The 14,811-nt window shown below is 46.3% G+C and overlaps 1 long non-coding RNA gene across 1 annotated transcript; it reads left to right on the top strand.

Annotated features, from left to right (window-relative positions):
* Nucleotides 1-4,607: 4,607 nt before the first annotated feature.
* Nucleotides 4,608-6,403, top strand: LOC122489358. Its single transcript, XR_006298898.1, has 3 exons — nt 4,608-4,670; nt 5,578-5,771; nt 6,029-6,403. It is a non-coding gene; the product is annotated as an uncharacterized LOC122489358 (long non-coding RNA).
* The last annotated feature ends 8,408 nt before the right edge of the window (nt 6,404-14,811 follow it).

A 14,811-nucleotide genomic window follows, 5' to 3' on the forward strand; every position in this document is an offset into this window, starting at 1 on the left:
AGTTCTCAGTCAGCACCTGGAAGCCACAAACCAGGTATACTTATGTTGAAACCTTGCCGTTGTACTTCACCATTCTGCTCTTTGCAGCTTCATTCCCCCTTTCTGCTTTTTGTTTTAATTATTTTTAGTTATGCCACTTTCTCCTCTGTTGGCTTTAATAATATCTAGATCATGTTTCTTGATTTCTCTATTAATTATAGTATTTTTATTATTTGTTGACTACCCTTGAGATTCAGCTTTATTTCTTTCCTTTTTTTTCTTTTTCTTTTCTTTCTTTCTTTTTTTTTTTTTTGTAAATTAAACTGGGTCCCGCGCTCCACCAGGTGAGGGTCCAATGAGGTTGTGCTGAGCTGACATTAATATTTTCTTCAGCAGGACAGGAAGGAGTCAGTCCTACACAAATCTGAGCATATGCAGCCTGGCAAAGGGCACAGGAGTGCAGATGCTGGGAGGCAGAAGTTGGTGTTGTCAGAGTGGAGGTTAGAAAGGAGGCTAGGAAGGCTGGAGAGAGTTGGGGAGGAGAGCAGAGAGGGAGAAGGAGGAGGGCCAGGGCCTGGGGCAGGATGACATTTTCAGCACTCTGCTACTAGTGCTGTATGACCGTATTTCCCCACACTTAGTGGCTTGACCCACAAACACTTACTGTCTCACAGTCCCAGGGAACCAGGAATCCAGCAGCACTCAGCTGGGGGCTCCTACCAGAGTCTCTCAGGAGTTTGGGGCTGTTGTCAGCACCGAGGCAGGACGTGCTTCACTCAGAACCCCTGAGCTCACTTAGGGGTGTTAGCAGGGTTCAGTCCACATCAAAGGCCTGAGTTCTTCTCTTCTGTTGTTGTCTCTCAGTGCTAGACCACATGCATGTGTCTGTGTCATGACTCAACATAGAGGCCTGATCCCCAGTGTGAGGATCTGAGAGAGAACACAGGTCAGAGTGAGCACGTGGCTGGGCACTGAGAGTTTATAACCAAACCTTGGAAGGGGCTTTGGGTCCTGTTGCCATCTTCTGTAGAATAGAAGTGAATCACTAAGTCTAGGCCACACTCCAGAGGAGGGAGTTACACAAGGACATGTATACAGGAGGTGGGGATCTCAAGGAGCCACTGAGGGGAAAAGATGAGGACCCTGACAGGGTCAGTGCCTTTTCCAGAATCACAGGGACTGGTCAAAAGGCAGAACCAAGCATGAATCTAGCTCCATGTCCTTAAAGTTGGGGTTCTGGCTGCACCCAGGCTTTCTGAGGGGGCTCTGGAAAAGGTTGTGTTATTGTACCTATACAGACATGGAGATGGTGTGGGGGTGAGGGTGAACAGGAGGGTGACAGGAGGCATTCCAGCACATTCTTGTCTGAGGAGGACCCCAGGTCAGGGCAACCCACTGAGTGCACCCCTGTCCACATTGCACCCAGTGGAGAGGGAGAGAATGGCAGAGCCTAGAGGTAAGGGTGGGTTCTGACCTTCTAGGCCAAAGCTCCAATCCATTCTGTCTGGTTTGCTTTGGAAATTAGCCTAAGATCTTGGGAAGCTTTTGCCCATCCTTCCCATCTTCTGGGCCTCCAGAATGTGAACACTGGTACACACACACACACACACACACACACACACACACACACACCAGTAAGGACGGTGGCGGGGGGGTGCGGATCTGAGGAGCTGCAGGTTCAGAGGTGGTGAAGAGACGACGAAAATACGGTTGGAAGCATTTCCTATGTGTGACACTACTCCTCCAATTTCATAGGTATCATCCCAAATATGCCTGAGGACATCCCGAGGAAGTACATGCTAGAATAATCTCCATTGCACAGGAAGGACACAGACCATCCCTGAGAGGCACAATGGCTTATCCAGGGTCAAAATCAGGTAAGAATGAAGACTTGTGTCTGAACCTAGATGTGTCTCAAAGGTAGGACCTGGATGCACCCAGACCTTCCCAGGGGACTGTAGAGACTAGTGCATTGGTGTAACTGTGTGCAGATGAGACATTTCATGAAGAAAGGGGGTGAGAAGCCAGCAGCCCAGGGCTCTATTTGCATAGGTGTTATCCTGGAGGGGACTCGGGTAGGTGATCCTAGGCAGTGAAGTTACTGCCTTGACAACAGACCCCAAGAGAACTTGGAATCCCCATAACCAGGCACCCATATTCTAGTATAGTCCCACACCAGGCTCACTTGGCTGGAGACACTTGATAGTAAAAAATGTTTTCTTGCTGTTCTTTCTTTCTGGAGCTCTGGCTTCCAGAGACCCCAGTGGGGAAGATGTTTCAGATGCTGTGGATGTTGGCTCAAACCCTCGTTCCCAATGCCTCAGGCTGTTTTTCTGAAGGCCCCGTAAAGTAATACAGAGCAGCCTAGGGAAGGCCAGTTCAGTTCAGGCCACCTGTTCGAGCCATCCCTGGGCAGCCCCATTCCCTCCTCTTCAGTTTCAGGGAAAGAGGGACATGTGAGGAGGTCCTGCCCGGGGCTAGGGAAGGTTGGAGGGCAGTGGATAACCTGGTGGCCCCATCATGTCCACACCAATGTCATGGTGGGTAGGGTGGAAAAGGGATTCCTGAGGTGCTTCTTTCCTGTGCAAGGGTTAATCCAAGGTCCTTGTGCATGTATCTTTTTCCTCCTTGGTGGAAGTCTGTGCACACTGTGGTGTAGTGTGTCTGGAATGGAGTCACATGGGTCTGAGGGCCAGTAAAGGCAGCCAGTCAGGACTCTGAGGCCTCCTGCCTATCTGCTGCACTGTCTTTACAGAACTGCACACCAGAGATGGGGCAGGAGTTGAGTGATGACATCCTCTGCTCAACTTCCGTGAAGGACAGGAATATGCCCCACACCACCAACAGGATGCAGCACCGAAGCGGCTCAGGGGGAGTGCAGGTACCAGGGAGACCCAACAGCCAGGGCCCAGATGTAGCAAAAAGATCCCAGGGCCCAGAAGCCACACTGCTACTCCCCTGAGCCCCCTTGTAGACTTCTGCTCCCAGATGAATCTGGATCCCCAAATCCTCCTCAAATTTGCCTTCACGGCCCAGCCCCTGCCATGGCCAGATGCAAAGTCACTGTCCACTTATTTGTAGGAATATCAGAAAAGAGACCTGAAGTCATTTCACATCCCATCTGGTCTAGAGTATTTTTTCACTGTTGTAAGTATTTTCCTAACTCCTGTTCCCAGGTGTCCCTGTTGGCCTGACCATCCTTGCACACCTTCTCCAAATCTGGCACATGATCATCATGAGGAGGGAGATTTTTGCCAGAAGGGACATGGGGCTCATGGTATTTTGTCTGCTGCTCTGCAGTTTGGTTGCCAAGGAACACATCCCTGAGGCTCCTCCAGGTCAGGAGTAGGGGCCTCTCTGGGCTATACAACATTCCAGAAGGGAGATGGGTTACCACACCCATTTAGCTCTTCACTGATGTGGGACTTTGACATGATTCCCTTTTGTTGCCATGTTACAGTGCTCACTGGACATCCTACATGACCTATTACCCTAATCCCTCTAACCCCAGGAAATGCCTCTGCCTTCTCTTCTCTAGAATGGGCTGTGTTGTCAGAAATCACACGGATGATGCTGTTGATGCAGGGAGGTGCTGTCAATACTCAGCTAACAATCTGACCTGAAATACTCACATGTTCAGTCACTATCCACCTCAAATTCTAGTTTTAACGCCAAAATCCTTTTTCCTACTGTGGGTACCTATGTTTCAGTCTTGCCACAAGCCACTGAAGGCTTGGGGATTTGTTCTGCATTCTGTCCCCTAACCCTCCTGGTGGCCAGTGTGCTGCCTGACTCTGTGTCCCTCCTCTGTTCCACCTCAGGGTAAAAATGCCTCAACCGTGAATAAGAATGAGACCAGTGTGGTGTGGACCATCCAGGCAGGCTTGCTGGATAAGCAAGTGTAGCATCCTGTGCCTGTCTTCCTGGGCAGAGACCGCTGCCCACCCGTCCCCATGTCTCCATGTTCCTGGACATGTACAGAACTTTTCCACTACTGAAAAGGTGCTGGATTTGTTGATTCCAAGGTGAGCACCCTGCCTCGCCACAGCCCCACTGAATTTGGCCACTTACAGGCTTTGAGTCTTGGGAATGTCACCAAACCTCCCCAAGTCTCAGTCTGTTCCTCAGATGGGGGCAGAGTTATTATAGGGACCCAGTGGGGCCCTGCAGGGAAAGTGCACCTGGCATTGTGGAACGGTCTGCTGGCAGGGCTGTGGCTGTGCTGGGTTATTATTGTCCTCTTCCCCATGATGACGTTTCTGCCTCATCTGTCACTGTCACCAGGTCTTGAGCTGGGCCATTTTCCCATTTGAAAAGGAGATTTGAGGCTCCATCTGGGGGTCTGAATCCTGGCTGAGACCAGAGCAGGGATCCCTGGGGGTGAGCAGGTGGCCCCAGGCCCACTCAGATATCTGTGATGGTGCTAGTTGAGGCCCATTCATTCATCAAACATACAGGAAGCTCCACCAGATGCAGGCACTTCTTTAGGAGCTGACTGTCATCCAAGGCACAGAGCAGACAACACCCTGCCCTCTAGGGCTCCATTCTACACAGGGGTCAGTGACACTAGGTATGACAAGAGGTAGCATACACAGGACAGGTGATATGATGCCCTCCTGGCCTCCTCTAGGTATGGATGCATCCTTCCTGAAATGGGATGAAGATGGCAGACCCCTGGAGCAGCAGAAAATGTGAGTGGGCTTTAGACAATGCAGGAGGGTCTTCCCCCTCCAAGAGGGCAGCGGGGGGCCGGTGAGTTGGAAGGGCTCTGGACCTTGTATCCCACACATCTGCGATTCCTTTGAGCGGGCAAAGGTCTGAGGGCTTCTCCTGGAAGAGGAGAAAGGGGTTCTAGAGAGCCGTAGATGAGGTGTGGGCACAGTGGGACAGCAGAGGGGGCCAGAGGACAGAGTCACCTCCTAAGAGAGTGCAACCCCATCCCTTCCCACTCCCAGTCCTGCCTCCACCCCCATCCTGGGACCCAGAACAAAGGGTGTGGGGAGCATCACACTCACCAATCTGGTGGCACTTCAACGGTGGGTGCTCAGCAAGTGCTTCGGAGACCCAGTAAGGGCTCAGGGACCAGATGTCCCCCACCTTGTGGGAGATTAGGGTCAGTGGGGGGACACCCACATGGATGCGAAGTGAATAAAGCAACATGTAGGCGGAGGAGGTAAAGTTTGAGGTATTAGGAGGGTCCTGAGAAGCCCTTCTGAGAGACGGGTTCCTTTGTTTCCTATTTGTTCCGATATTCATGGAGCACTGGTGTATGCAGTGAGGACAATGAACCGACCAGACACCACCCCTCCCTGCCCACATGGAGTTGAATTCCAGCAGGAAGTAGGCAGGGAGACAGAGCAAAGAGTCCTTCTCCCAGAAGGACAGAGATGGCCCCATCATTGGTTAAGGGCTCCCATTCAAAATGGCTTTTTGCCAGACTCTCCTCAGTGACCAGGACTATCTTAGCAGGAGTGCCAAATCAGAGGTGGACAAGGAGTAGGACCAGCCTCTGGACAGCTGGAGGCATAGGAGCCCAGGTTCCCACTGGGTGCCCTGAGACATCAGTCTTGATTCTTCTGCCCACTTCTGTATCTCCAGGGCCATCTTCTCCATTCTGGGCACCTGGATGGCCCACTCCCCTGAGGATTTTTTCCAACCTGCAGAATTTCCCTGCCTGAAGATGCTGCTGGCATATGTGGGGCTTAACATGCTGGGCTCACACCTGGAGCACCATACGTCTGTTTTCCTCTCATAGCTGGGACACATGGAGCCCAATGAGCCAGAGGTTGAGGGTGAGGAGAACTCAGGGTGGGCGATGTGAGCATGTGGAGGGGACAGGGTAGGCCACACAGAACAAGTATCCTTAAGCTGTGTTTGGATCAGGAGCCGTGAGTAGTCTCAGATAACTGTCCCCATGGTCTGCCATCTGGGGAGACTTCCTGGGGGTGGGTTCTTGGACTCAGAAGACATTGACTGGTGGGAGAGGTTTCCTTTATTTGGAAGAGACATGGAAAGGCAATCATGGTGATGATACTTTCTCTTCTTGAAGCTATAGCACCCGTTCCGGAGCAGGATCCAGAACCAACTCAAGAGCTAGCCCCAGCTCCCACTGTGGTGCCTGCTGCAGCTTCAGAGCCCGAGGTGGCTGAAGCCATCACTCCTGCTGGAGCTCAGCAATTAGGAAAAGCAGTGACCCTCCCTGCAGTGTCAGAGCCAGTGCAGGTGGTAGTTATAGCTCTGATTCACTGTCAGGAGCTGGAAGAACCACCTGCACCTTTGGCAGCCCTGGAGCATGAGCAGGCCCCAGCCCCAGCTACTGGGGTTACGGAAGGACTAGAACAACCACTTGCTACAGCTGAACAACCAGCCTCAGCTCCCAAGCAGTGGCTCGTGTCGGCTGCAGCCCCAAAGGATGGCTTCCCCTCCCCTGTCGTTGCTTTTTTTTTTTTTTTGAAATTTTTGTGTTTTTTATTCAGATATGGAATGGCTTAGTGTATTTTGTTTTATAAAGTATAAATTGACTTCAAGTAAAGTTTGACTCTGATCCTTTTAAATTGGATGTTGAAGTGTCATTAGGTAGTTTGACAATGTTATACAACCATGACCACTAGGTACTGCTAGAACACTTCCATCACAGAGACACCTGTGCTACTGATCGGTCACTGCTCATTCCCTCACCCCAATCCCTGGAACCACTGGTCTCTCTGTTTCTGTTGCTTTACCTCTTCTGGGATTTTCATGTGCATGGAATCATTCAACATGGCCTTTTGTGTCTGGCTACATAACATGACGGTGATTAATAATTCTTGAAATTTTAATGAAAATAACATTTTTATTACAAAGGAATATCCCCCAAAGAACATAGATTATGTGAAGCCCCAAAATGAACTATCTTCATTATGTGGGATAGGGACACCTTTTGTAAGTAAGTTTGACTCGAGAGCCACAAACCACAAGAGAAATGTCTGGACCAGTAAAATACCTGTAAAATCTTTTATTTTCCCGGACAGGCCATGTTTAAATTAGGCTACTGGACATAGTATAAAAATACCACAATAAAATATTAAATCTTCCCATTTATTACCAATATTTTAGGTAATAAAGTATATTATTGAAGGTTTTAGATGAGTTGTTTATTTAGTAAAATAATAATTTAAGTAATGAAGATAGGTGCAGGGTGACTCAGTTGAGTGTCCAATTCTCGATTTCGGCTCAGGTCATGATCTCACAGTTCGTGGGACTGAGCCCCCAGTCAGGGTCTGTGCTGACAGTTTGGAGCTCTGCACAGGATTCTCTCTCCCTCTTTCTGCCCTTTCCCCACTGGTGTTTACTCTTTTTCTTTCTCTCTTTCTCTCAAAATAAACATTAAAATATAAAAAATAAATGAATATGAAGAAAAAAGATACACTCCTAACAACAAATAATTGCCCATAACAAATGGTTTCCCTCTTTCCAGTCCTTTCTCTTTGTAGCATGTGTGTGTGTGTGTGTGTGTGTCTGTGAGTGTGTGTTGGGTTGGGGCGTGGAGGGTTCCAGGACTATGCTCTTATACTACCTAATGTCTCCACAGTGGACAGGCACAGTCATTCCTGTCCCCTTGTGCATTCTCAGTGGCCACACATCATCATTTATTCAGTGTCTCCAGCTGTTGAATAATTGGGCCAATTCCAATTTTTTGACTGGCATAATTGTAGTGAATGGTATATCTGTGCCATAAATCTCTCTTTCTTTAGGACTGATCCCTATAAGCACAATTCCTGGAAAAAATTTATATACTTTCTTGAGGTATTGATTACAGTTTCCAATAGTTACAGTTTCTCTTTTTTTTTATTTTCAATATATGAAGTTCATTGTCAAATTGGTTTCCATACAACACCCAGTGCTCATTCCAAAAGGTGCCCTTCTCAATACCCATTGCCCACCCTCCCTCCCTGCCACTCCCCATTAACCCTCAGTTTGTTCTCAGTTTTTAAGAGTCTCTTATGCTTTGGCTCTCTTCCACTCTAACCTCTTTTTTTTTTCCTTCCCCTCCCCCATGGGTTTCTGTTAAGTTTCTCAGGATCCACAGAAGAGTGAAACCATATGGTATCTGTCTTTCTCTGTATGGCTTATTTCACTTCGCATAACACTCTCCAGTTCCATCCATGTTGCTACAAAGGGCCATATTTCATTCTTTCTCATTGCCACGTAGTATTCCATTGTACAGTCTCTTTATTAAGTTGGGGCCTTATTTGGGAAAGGAGGGACCCCAGAGACTGAGTGGATACCTGAAGAATTAGGAGGACAAGCCAGGATTGAGCCCATGAGAGTACCTAGGAGTGACCCATAGAGCAGGGAAGAGCCCAAATCCCCCTCATATGACCACCCTGACAGCATCCCTAGCCTAAGTCCTGGAACACACCTCATCCAGGCCCCGTCCTGTGATGCACCCCAGCCACTTCTTCCCTCCTGTTCCATAACTCAGCTTCTAAGTAGAGCAGCTGGGCCCTGCTTTCAGGCTAGGGGAAGATGCAGCCTGGGCCACTGCTGTCTGTTTGCTGGCCCTCCACCCTGGCTGGGCCTGTTCCTCTCAGGAAAGAACCTGTAAGTGCAGGTCAGGTCAGTGAGTTATAGACCATCAGTAGGAAATGTAGTTGAATGTATTCATCCAGATGTAGTTTTATTGGCAACAGCAAGAACCACTTGAACTTTTGTGAGCAAGGGAGACCTTTACAAATCACATTAAGTGCTCATGGAAGCTGCAGGATAGACAGAGCCTCAGCCAGGGGTTTTGGCACTGGGTATACCCCTCAACACCCCTCAGGCTCCTCCAGCAGTGACCCCCTGCACCTGCTAGCCCCAACCTTGGTATCCCTCAAGTTCAATTTTTGTGAGAGAAGGGGCTGTGCTTCCTGTTTAAGATACCATGTGAGGAGAAGGGGGGGTTCCTCTCCTCCCATAAAGTCAACTCAGGGAGAGTCCACTTGATCTGAAGCAGTAAGAGAGGCCATGGGCAGCAACCTATGTCTTCTCTGCCACAAGATGGGGCTCCCCAGACAGAGAAGATAGATCCTCAGAAGGAGGAAACTTGGGGCTCTCCCTGCAGGAAGAGAGAGAAACACCATTGAATGGGGAGCAGGTAAGAGAGGAGAGTCGTGAGGACTAAGGTGGAAAGGCTGCCATGAGCTGGGTTACTGCCATATTGGTCAGGGGCACAGGCTCTGTGGTGGTTTGTTGGAAGTGGCCAGGCTTCATCCTACTGATGTTTCCATCAAAACCCAAATTCACCTCCAGAAAATATTTTCAATACTAAGCACCAAAAGGCACTGGGATCCTGGCATCCAATGAGGCCCAAGATGCTGTGCACCACTGATTGCACAGAAGGGGTGGGGAAGGCAGGTGCCATGGGGCTGAGGGCAGCTCGCTTTGGCTGCTTTGGAGGGAAAGAGCTCCTTCAGTGAGCACTACAACATTTGGCCCAAGGAGGAGCTGACAGTTCAGGGAACTCCAGAGCACAGATCTCAACACTTGGGACTATGTCCAGAGACACAAGCTGTGGGTGATGTCCAGTCCTAGGGCTGGCCTGGGTGTGATGGGTGAGCAACAGTGCTGTGGGAGCCCAATTGAGGGACACTCCACCCACACTGGAGGTGATAAAAGGCTTTCTGGAGGGACAGTTGAGTCAGAGGGAGCAGGGCGTGCCAGGCAGAGGGGACAGAGGATGCAGAGGTTGAGTCCATGGCAGCAGTGGGCTCACAGTGGAGTAACATGTACAGGTACAGCTAAGGATTACTGAGTGTCTTTTTGGGACATGAATCATGTCACTAAGTCACCATAACAATTCCATGAGGAAGGTAGAAATGCTGTCCCTCTTTGACTGAGGGAACTCTCCCCTTCTATGCCCCACAGAGAGGCGAAGGCAGGATTCGAATTCGGTGCTTGTCACCCCTGTGGGGCCTACCTGACAAGAAGGCTGCAATCAGATGCTGCAGAAGAGACATCTCAGCCCTGAAGCTACATGAACCTTTGTTCCTGGTGCCCAGGGAGAAACCTCCTCTTTCTCAGATAAAGGCTGGCTGCCATTCCTGGCCAACAAGCCAAGCCCCAGTCATAAGGGCAGGCAACACTGCCCCCTCAGTTCAGTGAGGTCTTCAGGCCTAGAGATTGGATATGGAAGATTTGCAGACCTCTGGGTTCCTGGGTGGAGCAGTGTGGATGGAGCACAAGTTCCAAAGGCAGAGAGACAGCAGTTCTAGCCCCTGCTCAGCCTCTTTGTAGTTGAGTGACCCCAGGGGTTCCTATGAGCCTCATGACCCCATCTCTGAAATGGAGAAAGAACTGATGTTGCTAAGTGGATTGTCAGACGAATCACTTGAGAAATGATTTGTACGATTCTTGCCTGGTGCCTGGAGCACATGAAGAGCCAAGTGGAAAGGCAATCATGTTGGTGACCATTTATCCACATATGTGTTTTTCCTCTTGTTGATTTTGGTATCATCCTTAAGAAACAGATGCCAAAATAAGGTCAGGAAGACTTGTTCTTATGCTTTCTTCTCAGAGTTTTAGTTTTATCTCTTAAATTTAGGTCTTTGATCACTGTGGGTTCATTTTCTATATTATGTTAGGTGAACGTCCACCTTCATTCAGTCATTCATAATTTTATGTGTCTGTATGTGTAAGAAGGGACATCTTCTAGTCAGCGTATTACTTTAAGTTGTTACTTGCATAGCATTTTCAATAGATCCCAAGGAGACTAGAGCATAAAAGCGAATAAGTAGTCCTTAAAGCAACTGGCGAAGACTGTGAACTAAGTCCTGAAGGAGATTAATTTGGATCTTCTGTTGAAGTGGAGCAGTGTTCTTGTCAAGAGCAGCCAAACACCGCCCTCTGGTGGTCACAAGAGACATTGCCGGAATACTGCTGGGCTGTCTGATCTGTGTACAAAGGAAGCCACATGCAAAATTAAGACATCCTCACAGGATTCCAGGTAGATCAGAAACACTTCTGTAAAATTCAGTTTTTTTTGGGGGGGGGGTGCCTTGCAGGAAACCTATGAAAAAATAAGCCTCTTCCCAAGTGCATTATTTCGAGAAGTATTCATTGAAGAGTTGAGTCAGGCACTGGGTTCCAGGACAGAAAAAAGAGACAAGGTGGCTATCTCCCAAGACGCACAGAGTGTGGGGTGGGAAAGTGTTGGGAAGAACCGGTCTATGTCACAGCTCTATATGTCTGGTTTAAAGAAAACAGTATATCAAAACAAACCATATTTATGGACTCATTTGATTATATTAACAACAAAAGATTTTAGAAAATTTGAAAACTATCACTCCATATGTCTGTGTACTCTCATCCAAGTTAGATGACATCATCCTATATTCCCAGTTACCTTTTCACTTATTAGGAGTGCATGATATGCCATATAGAAACCTAAATAACCCCACAAAAATGCTCTTAGAACTAGTAAATGAATTCAGCAAAGTTTAAGAACAGAAATTCAATACATAAAAATGTGTTGAATTTCTATACATGAATAACAAACTAGCAGAGAGAGAAATCAAGAAAATAATGTACAGTCTCTCAAAAAGAATAAAATACTTAGGAATAAATTTAAACAAGAAGATGAAAGACCTGTATACCGAAAACCATAACTCATTGGTGAACGAATTACAAGAAGCAGAAATAAGTGGAAAGACGTTCCATGATAATGGATCCCAAGAATTAATATTGTCAAAATGCCCACAGTGCTTAAAGCAGTCTGCACATTCAGTGCAATCCCTATCAAAATTTAAGAACATGTCCAAAAATAGAATGTGAAAAGAATATTCCTTAAATGTGAATAGAACCACAAATGGCCCCGAATAGCCAAAGCCATCTTGAGAAGGAAGAACAAAGCTGGAGACATCATGTTTTCTGCTTTCAAACTCTATCACAAAGCTATAGTAATCAAAACAGTATGGCATTGGTATAAAAGTAGACACCTAGATCAATGGAACAGAAACAGAAAGCCCAAAAAGAAACCCACACATATGTAGCCAGTTAATTTACAACAAAAGAGCCAAGGATGTAACATGGGCAAAAAGCAGTCTCCTCAATAGGTGGTGTTGGAAACACTGGGCAGCCACAAGCAAAGGAATGCAACCGGACACCTATCTAACACCATACACAAAAACTAAGTCAAGATGTATTCCAGACTTAAACATAAGAGCTAAAACCATAAAACTCCTGGGTGAAACTGGGGGCAGAACGTTTTTGATCTCCGTCTTGACACTGAGTTTTTGGATTTGACACCAGAAGTAAAAGCTACAAAGCAAAAACAAACAAGTGGGACTACATCAAACCAAAAAGCGTCTGCACAACCAAAGGAAATCATCAACAGAATGAAAAGGCAACATACTGAATGGGAGAAAACATCTGCAAGCTACATATCTGGTGAGGGGTTAATATCCAAAATATATAAAGAACTCATACAACTCAATAACACAAAAGCAAATAGCAATTACAAAATGGGCAGAGTTCTGAATAGATATTTTTCCAAAGGAGATATACAGATGGCCAAGAAATACAGGAAGAGATGTTCAAGATCACTCATCGCTAGAGAAATGCAAATCAAAACCCAAAGAGATATCACCTATCACCTGTCAGAATGGCTGTAATAAAAAAGACAAGAAATAACAAGGTTGGCCAAAATGGGGAGGAAAGGGCAACAATGTGCTCTGTTGGTGTGATTGTAAATTGGTGCAGTGACTATGGAAAACAATATAAAGGTTTCTCAAAAAATTCAAATAGAGCAACCATCATCACCCAGCAATTTCCCTCCTAGGTATTAATCAAAGTAAGTGAAATTACTAAACTCATAAAGATACCTGCACACCTGTATTATTGCCGCATTATTTATAATAGCCAGGAGGGCATTATGCTAAGTGAAATAAATCAGAAAGAGAAAGACATATACCAAATTATCTCACGTATATGTGGAATCTGAAACAAAAAACAAGAAAAAAAAATACCACCCCCTCAACATAATAACCCAAACTCATAAATACAGAGAAGATATAGATGATTGCCAAGGTGAGGGGCAAGAAGTAGGCAAAGTAGGTAAAAGGGGTCAAAAGATATAAACTAATAATACTATTTTTATTGTTTTAAATTTACATCCAATTTAGTTAGCATATAGTGCAACAGTGATTTCAGAAGTAGATTCCTTAATGTCCCTTACCCATTTAGCCCATCCCCCTCCCACAGCCCCTCCAGCAACCCTCTGTTTGATCTCTATATTTGTCTCTTATGTTTTGTCCCTCTCCCTGTTTTTTTCTATTATTTTTTGCTTTTCTTCCCTTATGTTCATCTTTTTTTTCTCTTAAAGTCCTCATATGAGTGAAGTCATATGATTTTTGTCCTTCTCTGACTAATTTCACTTAGCATAATACCCTCCAGTTCCATCCACGGAGTTGCAAATGGCAAGATTTCATTCTTTTTTCATTGCCAAGTAATACTCCATTGTATATATATATATATACCACTTCTTTACCCATTCTTCCATTGATGGAAATTTGGGCTCTTCCATATTTTGGCTATTGTTCATAGTGCTGCTATAAACATTGGGGTGCATGTGCCCCTTCAAAACAGCACACCTGTATCCCTTGGATAAATGCCTAGTAGTGCAATTGCTGGGTCGTCGGGTAGTTCTATTTTTAGTTTAGTTTTGGTTTAAAAAAATTTTTTTTTAATGTTTATTTATTTCTGAGACAGAGCATGAGCGGGGGAGGGGCAGAGAGAGAGGGAGAGACAGAATCAGAAGCAGGCTGCAGGCTCTGAGCTGTCTGCACAGAGCCCGACGCGGGGCTCAAACTCACGAACTGCGAGATCATGACCTGAGCCGAAGTTGGTCGCTCAATCGACTGAGCCACCCAGGCGCCCCTATTTTTAGTTTTTTGAGGAACCCCCAAGCTGGTGAGTAGCTGCACCAGCTTGCATTGCTACCAACAATGCAAAAGAGATCCTCTTTCTCTGCATCCTCGCCAACATCTGTTGTTGCCTGAGTTGTTAATGTGAGCCCTTCTGACAGGTGTCAGGTGGTATCTCATGGTGGTTTTGATTTGTATTTGCCTGATGATGAGTGATGTTGAGCATTTTTTTCATGCATCGGTTGGCCATCTGGATGTCTTCTTTGGAGAAGTGTCTATTCATGTCTTTTGCCCATTTCTTCACTGGATTATTTGTTTTTTGGGTGTTGAGTTTGATAAGCTCTTTGTAGATTTTAAATACTAACCCTTTATCTGATATGTCACTTGCAAATATCTTTTCCCATTCTGTCGGTTGCCTTTTAGTTTTGCTGATTGTTTCCTTTGCTGTGCAGAAGCTTTTATTTTGAAGAGGTCCCAGTAGTTCATTTTTGCTTTTGTTTCCCTTGCCTTTGGAGATGTGTTGGGTAAGAAGTTGCTGCGGCCAAGATCAAAGAGGTTTTTGCTTGCTTTCTCCTCCAATATTTTGATGGCTTCCTGTCTTACATTGATTTCTTTCATCCATTTTGAGTTTATTTTTGTGTATGGTGTAAGAAAGTGGTCCAGGTTCATTCTTCTGCATGTCGCTGTCCAGTTTCCCCAGCACCACTTGGTGAAGAGACTGTCTTTATTCCATGGGATATTCTTTCCTGCTTTGTCAAAGATTAGTTGGCCATACGTTTGTGGGTGCATTTCTGGGTTCTCTATTCTGTTCCATTGATATGGGTGTCTGTTCTTGTGCCAGTACCATACTGTCTTAATGATTACAGCTTTGTAGTATAGCTTGAAGTCTGGGATTGTGATGCCTCCTGCTTTGGTTTTCTTTTTCAAGATTGCTTTGGCTATTCGGGGT

Source organism: Prionailurus bengalensis, chromosome B2 (genome assembly GCF_016509475.1).
Source record: "Prionailurus bengalensis isolate Pbe53 chromosome B2, Fcat_Pben_1.1_paternal_pri, whole genome shotgun sequence".
In the NCBI taxonomy this organism is placed as follows: domain Eukaryota; kingdom Metazoa; phylum Chordata; class Mammalia; order Carnivora; family Felidae; genus Prionailurus; species Prionailurus bengalensis.